This window comes from Triticum dicoccoides, chromosome 6B (assembly GCF_002162155.2).
Source record: "Triticum dicoccoides isolate Atlit2015 ecotype Zavitan chromosome 6B, WEW_v2.0, whole genome shotgun sequence".
In the NCBI taxonomy this organism is placed as follows: domain Eukaryota; kingdom Viridiplantae; phylum Streptophyta; class Magnoliopsida; order Poales; family Poaceae; genus Triticum; species Triticum dicoccoides.
Genome location: NC_041391.1, coordinates 234568701 through 234583480, shown reverse-complemented (window position 1 = coordinate 234583480; position 14780 = coordinate 234568701).

Here is a 14780-nt window from a genome sequence, read left to right as displayed (position 1 = left end):
CGCCGCCGTCGTCATCATCAACCATCCTCCATCACCAATTTCATGATGCTCACCGCCGGGAGTGAGTAATCTCTTCATAGGCTTGGTGGACGGTGATGGGTTGGATGAGATTTATCATGTAATCGAGTTAGTTTTGTTAGGGCTCGATCCCTAGTATCCATTATGTTATGAGACTGATGTTGCTATGACTTTGCTATGCTTAATGCTTGTCATTAGGGCCCGAGTGCCATGATTTCAAATCTGAACCGTTTATATTTTCACAAATATATTTGTGTTCTTGATCCTACCATGCAAGTTATATGCACCTATTACATGTTATGATCCGCATACCCCAAGGTGACAATAACTGGGATTCTTTCCGGTGATTACCGTAGTTTGAGGAGTTCATGTATTCACTATGTGTTAATGCTTTGTTCCGGTTCTCTATTAAAAGGAGGCCTTAATCTCCCTTAGTTTTCTTATGGACCCCGCTGTCACGGGAGGGTAGGACAAAAGATGTCATGCAAGTTCTTTTCCATAAGCACGTATGAATATATACTGAATACATGCCTACATTATATTGATGAATTGGAGCTAGTTTTGTGTCGCCCTAGGTTATAACTGTTACATGATGAATGTCATCCAACATAATTATCATAAATGATCCAATGCCTACGAGCTTTTCATATACTGATCTTTGCTAAGTTACTACTGTTGTTGCTGCTGTTACAATTGCTATCAAATTACTGTTGTTACCGTTACTGCTACTATTGCTATTGCTACTACTACTATCAAATTATCACACTACCATGATATTAATCACTTGCTACAAATACTTATTTCTTTGGGTGTGATTAAATTGACAACTCAACTGCTACTACTTGCAACTATTCTTTGGCTCCCCTTGTGTCGAATCAATAAATTTGGGTTGAATACTCTACCCTCGAAAATTGTTGCGATCCCCTATACTTGTGGGTTATCACCGCCCACTTCACAACACATTAACCACGGCAGGAGCAGAAGTAACCCATCCACTCCTAGCCAGGCATCAGGCACTAGGTCTAGGTCAGCGCCTCCATGGTAGGAAGCGAAGCAAGCCCCTAGCATAGTCCTGTGGCATTGGCCCATGCAAGCACTCACGACGCCATAGCCATGCCCATCATCGCCGTCATCCCGATGGTGTGGCAACGTCACATCAACCGCCACCTCGCACCGTGCCCATGAGAAGGAAGACCTTGCTGCCCGTGGGCACCATCTCGACCGAGCCTACCATCCCTACCCGAAGTGAGGCCCCCGACCCGCCTCAGTCACAGAACTAGTCTGCCCGAGTGCGAGTCTAGATCCAAGACGTCCACGGTCCGGATCAAGGAGAAGGAATGGCGCCACCACCACCCTGTGCTGCTTACTAGAACTACACCGCCAGGTCTGCGACGCCTAGGTCCTTGCAGGACTACACAACCGTCAACACGCCCACCGCAGAAACCCGCAAGGGACACCGCCACCACCCTGTGCCGCCCACTCTGTAGTACTCCCTCCGTCCGAAAATACTTGTCATCAAAATGGACAAAAATGAATGTATCTAAAACTAAAATACATCTAGATACATCCCCTTTTATTTTTTTTGATGACAAGTATTTCCGAACGGCGGGAGTATCTGTAAAAGGAGATGGCTTACACACAGCCAGCACGCCACCACCAGGCCAGGACGCACAACCCACCACGCCAAAGCCACTTGCCCGCTGGATCCACACTGAAGCAGACCACTCTTGCTGTCACCACCTTCCAGAGCCCTGATTGGGACTCCAGCCACCTCCCGTGTCGTGAGCACGCCACCCAGGGGCAAATCTGGCCGGACTTGGCCAGGGAACCACCCGCACGTAGCCGCCGATACCGAAACCGTTGCAGCTGCCGCGCCAAAGACAGGCAACAACCCACCACTATGCCGCCATAGCCGCCTGCGCCAGGGACCCGCTTGTTCGTCCCTGCGCCATCCCCACGCCCCCACTTGAACATCCATTCGCACCAGCACGTCCTAAGCAGAGAGGCACAGGGGCCCCGCCACCACATACGTCGGTCGGGCACTCAGGCTCGGGCTTTGCCCGGCGGTGACTTACAACGGTGGCAGGGGAGGAGGGCCGAGAGGGAAGAGAGGAGGCCGGGCACTAGGGTTCGCCCCCGGTAACCCGCAGGGGCGATGCAGGGGAAGAGAGGGGAAAAAGATTCTTCTTTACTGCCCGAAATATATGTACTCCCTCTGATCCATATTACTTGTCTTAGATTTGTTTAGATACATGTGTATCTAACACTAAAGCTCGGAGGGAGTATACGGTATTTTTAAAAATAATAATAAAAGAAAAAAAAAGAGCAAAGGAAAAAACATGAGTAAAGACGTACTTACCGGGGCTGACGCGAGCGGTCGCTCTAACTCGCGTTAGGCGAGGTATAGGTGCGCCCGCGCTACACAATTGAGCCACAACATAAAAAGAGAACATAGTCTCAGCCCAGCCCAACTTCAGCCGATGCCTATATTTCGGCCAACTTCAGCAGGCTTCTATAAGGCACCACCGGTGAGCGGGCCCCGCCCATTCGTTTTCCTCTTGGACAGCGGAGTCCCGCCCGCCCACGACGCCATTGCCAGACCCAGTCGAGCTCTCTGCACCGTCTCTTTCTTACCCCTGCTGCAAGACCGAGCCCCCTATAAAGCGCGACCGAAGCCCCGCCACCGATTCGTCAATTCGCCGCTGGAAGTCCACTTCGAAATCGAGCTAGCTATTAGAGCTCGCCCGAAGTTGCCGGAGAAGACCGACGTCTAGCTGGGCTCCAACGTCGCCGCCAAGGAAGAAAATGAAGACGCCATGAAGAGCCGCCCCTCGTCATTAAGTCGCCGGAGCAAGGCATCCACGGGAGGGAGTTCCCCGAGCAAGCCGAAGTGAGCGCCACCGTGCGCCATGGATTATGGCGACCAGCGCCGACGAGAAATTCCCCTCTGGAGAAACCCTAGGATCTGCACCGTCGGATCTCAGATCAAAGGCCAAAATTAAAAGGTACTGCACGATTTCACTTATATCCAACGACTCACATTCAAAGCCTTTCAGCCGTTTAGTGCACGCCAGGTGTTTGTTATCCTTCCGGCTGCCGCACTTTTCTATGAAAGCCCATAGATCTTAGAACACTTATAAGTTCTTATATACAAGTCCAATTATGGCGATACTTTGTTCATCTGGAGTGCTTTAACTTTTTGACACACTGCTTCAAACTTTTGAGCTATTCAAATTTAAATTATATCTTGACGTGGGCATAGTTTGCACACAACACCTTTTTGAGTTATTCTTTTTGCACATTGAATCTAAGGTGGAACCGTGATGAGGGAGTACACCATAATCCACTTCGAGCACTATGAATTTAAATTCAATTACACTTGTTTTCACTATAATTTGAGTTATATAAGCTCAAGTTAAATGATTATTTTTGTACAAGTTTTCTAAACCTTCATCTATGTTCAAAATATTTTCTATTCAGGCCATGTTTGGCCATAGTTGCAAAACATATTCTTTTTGCATATTGAAATTTAGCAAACCCTAACCTTGGAAAATCCTAAGAGCCTTAGCTCAATATTTGGTTTCTATGATAGAAAATTGGAGCGCGAACAATATATTTCAAGAGTGTGTTCTAAAATCTTTATCAAGCATCAAGGCAAGTTGCACCATACTTGATCATGTTTTACTTCTACTATTTTGTTATGCATTGCAGGATTCCACCATGAGTATTATGCATGTAGGTTGACTATATATATGCAAATTATTTATAGTATGCTCAAAAAATTTATTTTTATTTTTGCCATGCTAAAATAGTTATGGGAATGGGAGAGTGATTCACGGAAGGATGAGAGTTCGAACTTCAGTTCAACTTGGTAATGAACCATCCATGATGGTATTACGGCCCAGGGGTGCCACATCATACGGGAAATTGGCTAAGTAGGCTGACCCATGGCCCCCAAGGTCGGTTTATGCCCGGGCCAAGATCCTGGCCTATGGGCCCAATAGAGGGAAGGACCCAGAAGACTTGGAGTATACGGCAAGGAAACTGGAGGAGCTAGTTGATAAGGAGAACTTAGAGATTACTCTTCCTATACACCAATCAATATAGCACAAGAAGGAAGTAGGGGTTTACCTCGATCCTGAGGGCCTGAACTTGCGTAAACTGATGGTGTTACGACCCAGGGGTGCCTCACCTTGTCGATTGCCAGCCCAAGTAGGTCAGCCCGAGGCCCCCTAGGTTGGTTCCGCCCCGGGCCATCAGTCCAGTCCATGGGCCTCGTAGGAGAAGACTCTGGAAGCCTTACTGTATAACCTGTACACCCCAATCGTAATATACACAAAGTAGGAGTAGGGTTTACCTCTATTAGAGGGCCTGAACCTGGGTAAAATCGTCTCTTGTTTCCCTTCTGACCTAATCACCATATCGGCAATACCTAACCGAGGGATTTGCCGGAATCATCTCCAACAATGGTGGCCCATGCAGGTCCTCGCGTGGTGAACACAGAGGTCTGATGGGATCTCCAATGGACGCCGACATGATTATGGGTCAACTCTTTGACTTCCTCGTGATCTCGTTTGTGACCGACTCGACCGACCACATTGGCTAGGTCGAGAACTATGCTCTGGGCCGAATCGTCAGATTTGGGGCTTGGTGTCATGCCTGGCCCAGGAGCAACAGGTCAAATTTTTTGACCCGCCCACCGCCCACTCGATCGCCAACATTAAAGACCTCATCGACATCCTAAAAGGTGGCACTGAAGAGCTTGAAGACAAAGATGAGGAGATGGGTGAGTCTGCGTACAACCAACCTCCAGCCATAGAGCCTTTACACCCGTGGCAGGCGATCCCGGTCAAGGAGTGTTACATGATCGGCATGCAAGATTACAGCTTCATGGGAAGCGAGGAAAACACCGATGTACTCAGTGATGGGGAGATCGAGGCACTGAACCAGCAGTTGGGCAATCTGGCGCAAGATGCAGCCCGGGTGAAGCTCTTTTCGGCAATAGGCGAGGTGTCATAGGAAAACTACACCTGGAGCGCAGAGTGGCCGAACTCGTGAATGCCAAGGAGCGCCTCAACACTAGTGAAAGACCATCCCAACTGCAACCAAGGCTGCCTTGGCCATATAGAGCAGACAGATGGAAGGAGCTATGAAGAACTCCGTTGACTCCGGTTCACAGTCCTACCGCACCCCGGCCAAGAATATGCAGGCCGCGACTTGAGAGCTGGTCAAGATAAATTTTCCTAAAGGTCATCCTAATAAGAAGCGGTGGGAGTACGGCATGAAGCGTCTTAAGATGGCGGTGACTCAACAAGATACGCACGCTCTATCCAAGAGCCACGCCAGAATGACCAGTGTTGTTGGCGGTTCAGCTAGCTGATGAACTCACACGTTGGGTAGTCGCCCAAGCCCCACGTTGAGGCTTCTCGGACGATTGTCAGCCTAAGATGACCCGAGGGCCCGTCTCACGGCCCAATGTGCCATGTGGCCCGCCCTTTGAGGAAACCGTGATGCAACATGCAGCTCAGCTACACCGGCAAGCTCGGGATAGAGACCTACTACTCTATAAAGGGAGAATTGATTTTAACCCCCCCTGCGCGCTCCACTTTGATCTTGTACCCCCATGTTCGTGCGACTCGCTCTGAGCCCCCCTGTTCCGACTCGTTCTTTGCTGATTGCCCCCTTCTTGTTGTTATGCATTCAGTTTGCTACTAATGAAAGAAAAACTGGTCCGGTAATATTTCTATTTGACGAAATTGCCCTCAATACCCCCAACACGCTAGATAAAAAAACCCTCACGCGAGACAGGGCCACCAGTTCGCTCGCTCGTTCCAGCTCTCCACCCAGCCGCCTATTCGCTCTCGCCCCGCCGCCGCCCCTGCTGCTCCGCCGTCGCCCTGCTGCTCCGCCGTCGCCCTTGCTGCTCCGCCGCCCTCCATTGCTGCCCCAAGGTAAGGCAAGCTTCCCCCTTCCCTTTTCCATGGAGTTGGTGTAGTTCCCCTTGTACGGACGTCTAAATCTCAGAAACCCTAGGTACTGAGGGAGATGGGGATTTGAGTGAGAGGGGTTGGATCGGCAAAGGGGTGTGATGGATCTGAAAAGGTAACATCATATTCCCTTGTTTTGGTTTGATGTATGCATGACTTTTTGTGTGAAATTTCTGATTTTTTTGTCTATATTGAATAGGATCGATGCAATGTCTGTGCATGATTCTAATCAATCCAGTGTGACAAACCTAACCACGGGGATGGTCTCGTGCAATGAAGTAGAAACCGTTGGTACCATTGTCGATTGGTCAACTCTTGTGATCGAACCTGAAAATGATGGGGATGAAAAGGGGATTCCGGATGAAAAGCCGGCGGACGAGAAAGCCATGTTTGCTCTGTTGGGTTTGAAAACAGAGGAGGGCGAGGGAAAAACTAACCTTGGTCCTGTTGTCACTCCTACTCCTGATTATGACTTGGATGATGTCAAAGGGGCAGCTATTGCTGTTGATGATAATGCTCCAGAGGAGCCACTTATTGCGTGGGATGAACGAAAACCAAAGATGGATATAGGGACCCCTTATCCTGATATGGCTGCGTTTAGAAAGGCTATAAAACAGTTCGCTATCAATGGAGAGTTCGAATATGGCACTAAAAAAATGAGCCGGCAAGGTTTCGGGCTTTTTGTAAAGGTCAATCCATGATAGGCCAACCTTGCAAATGGTCCTTAACTACTAGTTGGCAGAGAGACGAAAATTGTGTGATGGTAATAATTTTTGTTTCTTTGGAGAGTTCGAATATTACTCTGTTTCTTTGCTTGTCATTGTAATGATCTTTCGATTTGAATCATTCTTTGTTGTAGGTTGTGAAGCATCAAACAGAACATATTTGTAGTTCAACGAGTGGAAAAGTGACTAGAATGACAAGTCAATCTTGGGTGGCTGACAAGGCAGCAACTATGCTTAAGAAAGATCCAACCATTGGTGCTGTGAAGATACTTAAAGAGTTACAGGAAGAGCATCATGTCACACTTGACTATAACACGGTGTGGAAAGGCAAACAAAAGGCAGCAACCAGCTTGTATGGGAGTTGGGAAGAAAGTTTCAGGATGTTGTACAACTACAAGGCCGAGATAGAATTGAGGTCTCCACGGAGTATTGTAGAGATTGATACAACCACAAGTGAAGGTGAAGTACATTTCAGCAAGCTATTTATTGCTTTCAAGCCATGCATAGATGGGTTTCTGAATGGATGGCCCCCAGAAATATTTTCATGGTGATGTGTTTGGACGGTTGTGGCCTGCTGCTAGGGCATATAGGGCGGAAGAATATCAACATCACATGACAAAGGTGTTTGAGGCATCTGAGAAAGCGTATCCTTACCTTAGGGATTACCATAATCTGTTATGGATGAGGTGCATGTTCAATCCTGACATCAAGTGTGACTACATAAATAACAATCTTGCTGAGTGCTTTAATTCTTGGGTGCGAGAAATCAAGGACTTGCCGATTGTTCAGCTAGCTGATAAGATTAGAGAGATGATTATGGACCTATTTAGAAAGAGGAGAATGATTGGAGAGAAATTGGTAGGGAAAATACTGCCATTTGTCATACACCAATTAAATGCAAAGACTCGAGGACTAGGACATCTCAAGGCTAAAGCATCAGCTGATTGGAGTGGAGAAGTGAAAAATGATAACAAAGGGGATGAAAGACATGTCGTCAAAACACTCACACATGAGTGTACATGTCTGCAATGGCAGCACACAGGCAAGCCTTGTGACCATGCACTAGCCTTCATAAATGTTTTGCAAGCTCGCAACTTTGTGAACATGGAGGATTATGTGCACGAGTACTACTCAGTTAGCAGATTCAGGGCTGCATATGAAGGTGTAATTGAGCCCCTTACGGACAAGAATCAGTGGCCACATGTTGATGCAGGCTTTGTGTTGCGTCCACCAATTCCAAAAGGCAAGAAAAAAGGTGCTGGAAGAACAAGAAAACAGAGGATGAAGAGTTGGTGGGAAGGTGGATCAAGGAAGGGATCATTGAACAAATGCAACAAATGCGGGGACGTAGGACATAGAGAAGCCGGCTGTCCTCAAAATGGAACAAAGAAACGGTACAAACTAATACTTGTTGCTGTTTTCTACCTATAACACCATGATTCTTTAACATGAAAATATCTCTAATTGCTTCTTTTTGTAGGAAAAGTATGGGGAAAAATAATCCATCTCCATGGTTTGATGTCTCAGTTAGCAATGTGATTCCATCTACACCAACCAAGAGCAAGAATGTCGCCACTTGTAGCAGTCCTGGAGCTGTGACAAGAAGCCAAGCGGCATCTCAAGCTAGTCCTGGAGCTGTCACAAGGAGCCAAGCAACATCTGAAGCTGCTACTCCACCACCAAAGTCTCCAGCAAAAGGAAAGAAGAAGAAAATGACTCCAAAGAGGAAGAAATTAAGCGATCTGTGATGAACTTGTGTTATTGCTATGTGTGAGATGCAGACTCACTTTATTGTTCTGTATGTGAGGTGCAAACTCTCCTTTTGGTCCTGTGTAAGTGAGGCAGAGACTCACTATTATTCTGCTATGTGTGTGAGGTAGAGACTCACTTTATTTCTGCTGTGTAAGTGAGGTGGAGACTCACCTTTATTTGTTGTCATGCAGTTCTGTAGAACCTTGCTGAACTTATTATATATGCTATCATGGAATCATTGTGAGACTATATTATTTGTATTCTGTTCGTTTGAAAGGCTACATATACAGCAAAATTGAACTTCTTTTTTTTCTATGAGAAACATAGCACAGTTGAAGCAAATCCTGTCATTTGAGAAAAAAATTGTGGCTGGGACGTTCAGACTAGGTAAAGAGATCTTTTTAAACTGAAGGGTACTTCTGTCCATTCTTATTTCTGTTTGATGATTAGATACTAACAAATGTGTTAAACAGGCAAAAGGGGGCAATCAGCAAAGAACGAGTCGGAACAGGGGGGCTCAGAGCGAGTCGCACGAACATGGGGGTACAAGATCAAAGTGGAGCGCGCAGGGGGGGTTAAAATCAATTCTCCCCTCTATAAACGCCATCCGCTTTGGGGAGAAGGTCCCTCCATGATGTATTCGACCTGCTTCACTGACGAAATTTTCGCCCACACCTTTGCACCAAATTTCAAGTTAGATGCGGTGGACAAGTATGGTTGTAAGTCAGGATTAAAAGATGGGTAACCGACTACATTATCGCAGTCCAGATGGCTAATGCCGATGACTGGCACACCGTCAAGCATTTACTTGTGATCTGAAGCTAAAGATGTCGGGCCCGAACGGTGTCATAACCATATCTAACAAGGCTGAGCGATCTCTGAACACCGAGCAGGCAATGGTTGACATTGAGTGCTCTGGCAGCCAAGGAACTCGCAAAATTTCTGGCTGCCGAGGAGCTCGAAGGAATGCAGCATCATACCCCATGTAGCGAGATAAGCAAGGAGAATCATGTTCGAGGTCGCCGGGGAGGACGACTTTAGCTCTATATACCCGGAAAATATGAGTGTAGCCGTTTGATCGGTTAGGCGTAGTTCTCAGGATCCATAGGACTGAAGTGAGCTCGTCAATCCACTTCCTGTCAGCCTTTTCCAGCGATTTTACCAACCTCGGCTTCAGACCACTGAGGACCAATCTGTTCGCCCGTTCAACCTGCCCATTGGATTGTGGGCGCACTACAAAAGCGAAGTCAAGTTGATATTGCACGAACCCCAATAGTCTTTGAACTTCTTAGATGTGATTTTTTCCCGTTGTCCGTTATAATGCCGTGTGGCATGCCGTAACGGTGTATGACGCCGGATTGGATTTGATGGCCGGCTCAACAGACTGACTACTGATTGGCTTCACTTTAATCCATTTTGTGAACTTGTCAACCATAACCAGGAGGTATCTTGAACCCTCCCTTGGCCCTTTTAAGAGGTCCAACCATCTCCAGCCCTCAGACTGCAAAAAGCCATGTAATAGGTATAGTTTTAAGGGTTGTTGCTGGTAAACTGGTGATTGTAGTGAAGCACGGCATCCATGGCAGTAACTGACTATGTCATCTGCATCTTGCTTTGTCGTAGGCCAATAAAAACCTGCTCGGTACGCTTGCTCACCAGGGTCCGAGAAGCCGCATGGTGTCCGCAAGTACCAATGTGAATTTCAAGCAGGATTTGCTGGCCTTCTTCCAGAGATACGCAGCGTTGGAAAACACTTGTGACATTGCACTTGTAAAGCTCCCCGTTGTGCTTGACGTAGGCTGCAGCTCAACGAACTATGCATCTGGCCTCTGTCTTGTCCTCGGAAATTCATTGCGAAGGATATGGGATAGGATGGGCTCAGTCTAGGTTGGAATAACCGACATACTTTCACGGGCCGATGAAGAGGCCTCCATTTTCGAGCCCCTAGTCTCAGTGTTGCGGGGGTCTGAGCTCCTGGTCATTATGTGGCCGGGGGCGGCCGATTCCTGTAAGATCAGCAACTTATTGGATGGCTTGAAGAGTCGCTCGAGGAAGACGTTCTTGGGTACAGGGTCACATCATGCACTCATCTTGGCCAGTACATCAACTGCTACGTTATCATCATGCTGAACATGGTGGAACTTTAGTCCGCTGAACCGATCAGACATCCGTTGTACTGCCTCCCAGTACGCCGACATCCATGGGTCCTTGGAAACGAAATCACCCTTAATATGGTATATCACGAGGTTAGAATCACCTGGATCTTCAGCTTCTGGAGCCCCATGGACATAGCCATGCGAAGGTCGTGCAGGAGGGCTTCGTACTTGACAGCGTTATTGCAGTCTGTGTACAGAATTTGCAACATGTAGCTCATCTTGGCGCCAGTTGGAGAGATCAGGACTACCTCAGCTCCCAGTCCGGCCATCATCTTTGAACCATCAAAGTACATTGTCCAATGTGTATAATCGATGGCCGTTTTGGTTATTCGGCTTCCGTCCACTCGACGACGAAGTCAATCAGGCCTGCGACTTTATGGCCTGGCATGGAATCTCGGAAGATAGCACCTCAATGTCCACCTCGTGATCGGGCCTGTGGTATCCCTATTGTTGTAATATCTGATAGGGGAACCTCACTGGCCTCCGTGATGGAGCATTCTTGAAAGTAGTGTTGGATCTTGCGAGATGACATGAACAATGCATAAGCGATCTTCTATGTAGCGACCCGACCTGGTATGGATCGGAGTCTCTGTGCTTGCTGTGCTAGCCCTTGGATCGACTTGCTAGCACACACAATACTTAATGAAATAACAGAAATAACCACACGTTTTTATTACATCGGGGGTCCAGGAGTAAAGTATTTATTACATAAATATGGCACAAGGACAATCAAATATTGCAGAAGCATAGAAGTAAAATGAGCATCCTACGCCACTGGCAAATGTTGGGTGCGGACCCATGACCTATCGTACCTTAATCCACGTCAGATATATTTGCAACTTTATAAGTTGGAGCCGTGTAGGTCAGTACATGGAATGTACTGGCAAGTCACACCATAAGAGAGTACAAAAGTCCTACTTGTACATGCAATTTGGTTGGTGGAAGGTTCTAAGTTTAATTTTGCATATCTTTCCCTACAATCAAAATATTATTCTATTACTACAACTGTCATATGATTGAGATGGAGCCCCCAACTCAATTTATTCCCAAAGTTGAATTAAACCCATTCAGTTAATTAAATGTGAGGAGATCTCATGAAATTCTCACTTTTAGATGCAGAAATTCATCCGCAACTGTGGACACGGCTAATTAATTAGTTTTACACTTTGCAGAGATTTGCGCACGTTTCCCACAAGACTCGATCACCTCCTTTGTAGCTCCCACACTTAGATTATGTGAGCTAGAAGATCGAGACAAAGTCTTTCAGAAGTGTTTTCCCTTAACCCACAAATAGGCCGGTATACCTACTTATATATCTACATCTGCTAGCCTACCTCGGAAAGGGGCCACACAATCTACTCAACTAAGCCAGAGCCCATAGTAGTTTGTGACACATGTAAGCCTCTAATTATGAAAAAGTGATAGATTTGTTTAAGCCTGAGCGAACTGACCGCTAGTGTGCACTCCTATGGTGTGCCTTTTTGGTAGGTCACATTCCCCATGATGCTAACACTGTACTTCGCCTCCATTTAAACCATTTTCGCCCAGGTAGTTCATTAATTATCTTGGTCCTATTTACTGCATGCCACACATACCTCATAATGAATCACTTCACCAATCCCTGTCTAGTTTAGTGAAGCAATAAAATTCTACACGGTGGCGATAATGATGTAAGGCTCAAACCTATCTCAATGAACTACTGGGTGTACATAGCATAGTCATCTTACATAATCATACTCATGCATACTACATCAAAGAGGACTAAATGCATAATGGAATATGGTCAAGATGTAACTTGACTTACTGCTGGTGATCAAACTCTAGAGAATGGTGATACCCGGCTTCGCACTCCGGATAATCTTTCGCAATACAATTAAAAACACATAAGCAAACATTCAACGAACCAAAAGGAAAATGCAAACGAGAAGATTCACAAAACTCCAATTGAGAACAAACACCTTGACTGACAAGAACAAATCCTAAGTGTTGCAAAATATCATGATGAAGGCTCAAATGTGGGTAGTTAGGGTTTAAGTATGCAAAAACAATCAATAAAAGTTGAGCTACGGTTTAAAAGATATGATCGAAGAAGTTTGAATTTGAATCTGGACTAATTCAAATTCAAAATTTAATAAACCTTGAATAGTTGGGTGCACTGGATAGAGTTTATCGAGATGAAAATTTGGCCGTTGGTTTCATCGAATTTGGACAAACCGGGTCTCTGCACACGCGGCGCAACGCTGTTGGCTGTTAATGCGGCCGTCGGATCTGTTTAAAACGGGCGGCCAAGACTTAGCATACCAATTCGATCTAAAAAAATCCGACAACCGCATTTTAATTGATTCGGCGGCCCTGTTAACAGCCAATAGCGTTGCGCCATGTGTCTAGGGACCCGGTTGCAAATACAATTCTTGCAGATTAGCCCCTGACTTTCAAATAGCCATATCTTTTTATCATTTGTCCAAATTCGATGAAACAACAACCAAATTTTCATCTCGATAAACTCTATCCAGTGCACCAAACTATTCAAGGTTGATTAAATTTTGACTTTGAATAGTCCAGATTCAAATTCAAACTTCTTGTGATCATATCTTTTAAAACGTAGCTCAATTTTTGTTGATTCTTTTTGCATACTTAAACCTTAGCCGTATCCCATCCCTTGAGCCTTCATCATGATATTTTCACAACACTTAGGATCTGTTCTTGTTAGTCAAGGTGTTTGTTCTCAATTGAAGTTTTGCGAATCTTTTTTTGTTTGCATTTTTCTTTTGGTTTTTTGAATGTTTGCTTATTTGTTCTTAATTGTATTGCAATAGATTGTCCGGAGTGTGAAGCTGAGTATTACAGTTCTCTAGAGTTTGATCACCAGCAGCAAGGCAAGTTACATCTTGACCATATTCCATTATGCCTATATTTTCTATGCATTTAGTCCTCTTTGATGTATTATGCATGAGTAGGATTATGTAAGATAGCTATGGTATATACCCAGTAGTTCATTGAGGTAGGTACGAGCAATACATTATTGTCGCCACTGTGTAGAATTTTATTGCTTCGCTAAAGTAGAGGGGGATTGGTAAGTGATTCATTATGAGGTATGCATGGCAATGTAGTAAATAGGACCAAGATAACTAATGAACTACTTGGGTGAAAAATGGTTTGAATGGTGGCGAAGTACAGTGTTAGCATCATGGGGAATGTGACCTACCAAAAAGGCACACCATCACACTAGTGGTCCATTCACTCAGGCTTAAAGTGATCTATCACTTTTTCATAACTAGAAGCTTACATGTGCAGCCACAAGCTACTATGGGCTCTAGTGTAGTTGAGTAGGTTGTGTGGCCCCTCCGGGGTAGGCTAGCAGATGTAGATATATAAGTAAGTGTACCGACCTATCCGTGGGTTAAGGGGAAACACTTTGTCTATTGAACAAATAGAATTTGTAGATAGATGGGTCTCTTTATCCTCACTCCATATTCCATTTTTCTCCCTAAACTTCGCTCAAGTGATAAGGGTGTTCCTCTTTGATGCGTGTGTATATATATATACTCCCATCCTTAATGGGTGGAGGGGAAGAGACCCACTAGTAACAAACTACTGGCGCTAAAGAAAAGATGCTAATTACACTCCGTTCAAAATGTTGCATGCGTAACTACTTCCTCTTATTTTTTCTGAATGCGCATAACTACTTTCAAAAATGCAGGAATATTAGTGGATCTATTCTCCGGTTTATCACCAACTATGAGCGTTCTTTTATTTATTTGGTATGCAGTACTGTGTAGTATATGTTTCAGCATATACTACTATGTTTAGGGACTAAAAGTATATACTGCTTTGCAACCAAACGTCTCTGTACCACTTTTTGTAATTAGTTGTATATACAAAATTTTGTAAGTATGAGTGTATACCACTTTTTTTGCATCGTCCACATTTTGGGATTAGGAGACCACATTTTGGGATTAGGAGAATATACCACATTTTGCATCGAGGAGTATATATAGCTATGCGACATACTTCTTTTATCTGTACCAACATGTACGTCTTTTAAGTACTATATATGTTAATTATTGCCAACCAAAAGAGCATGTTTGTTTAGTATCACACGTACCTACAACTTTGCGGTTAGGAGTATGTACTACTCTTTT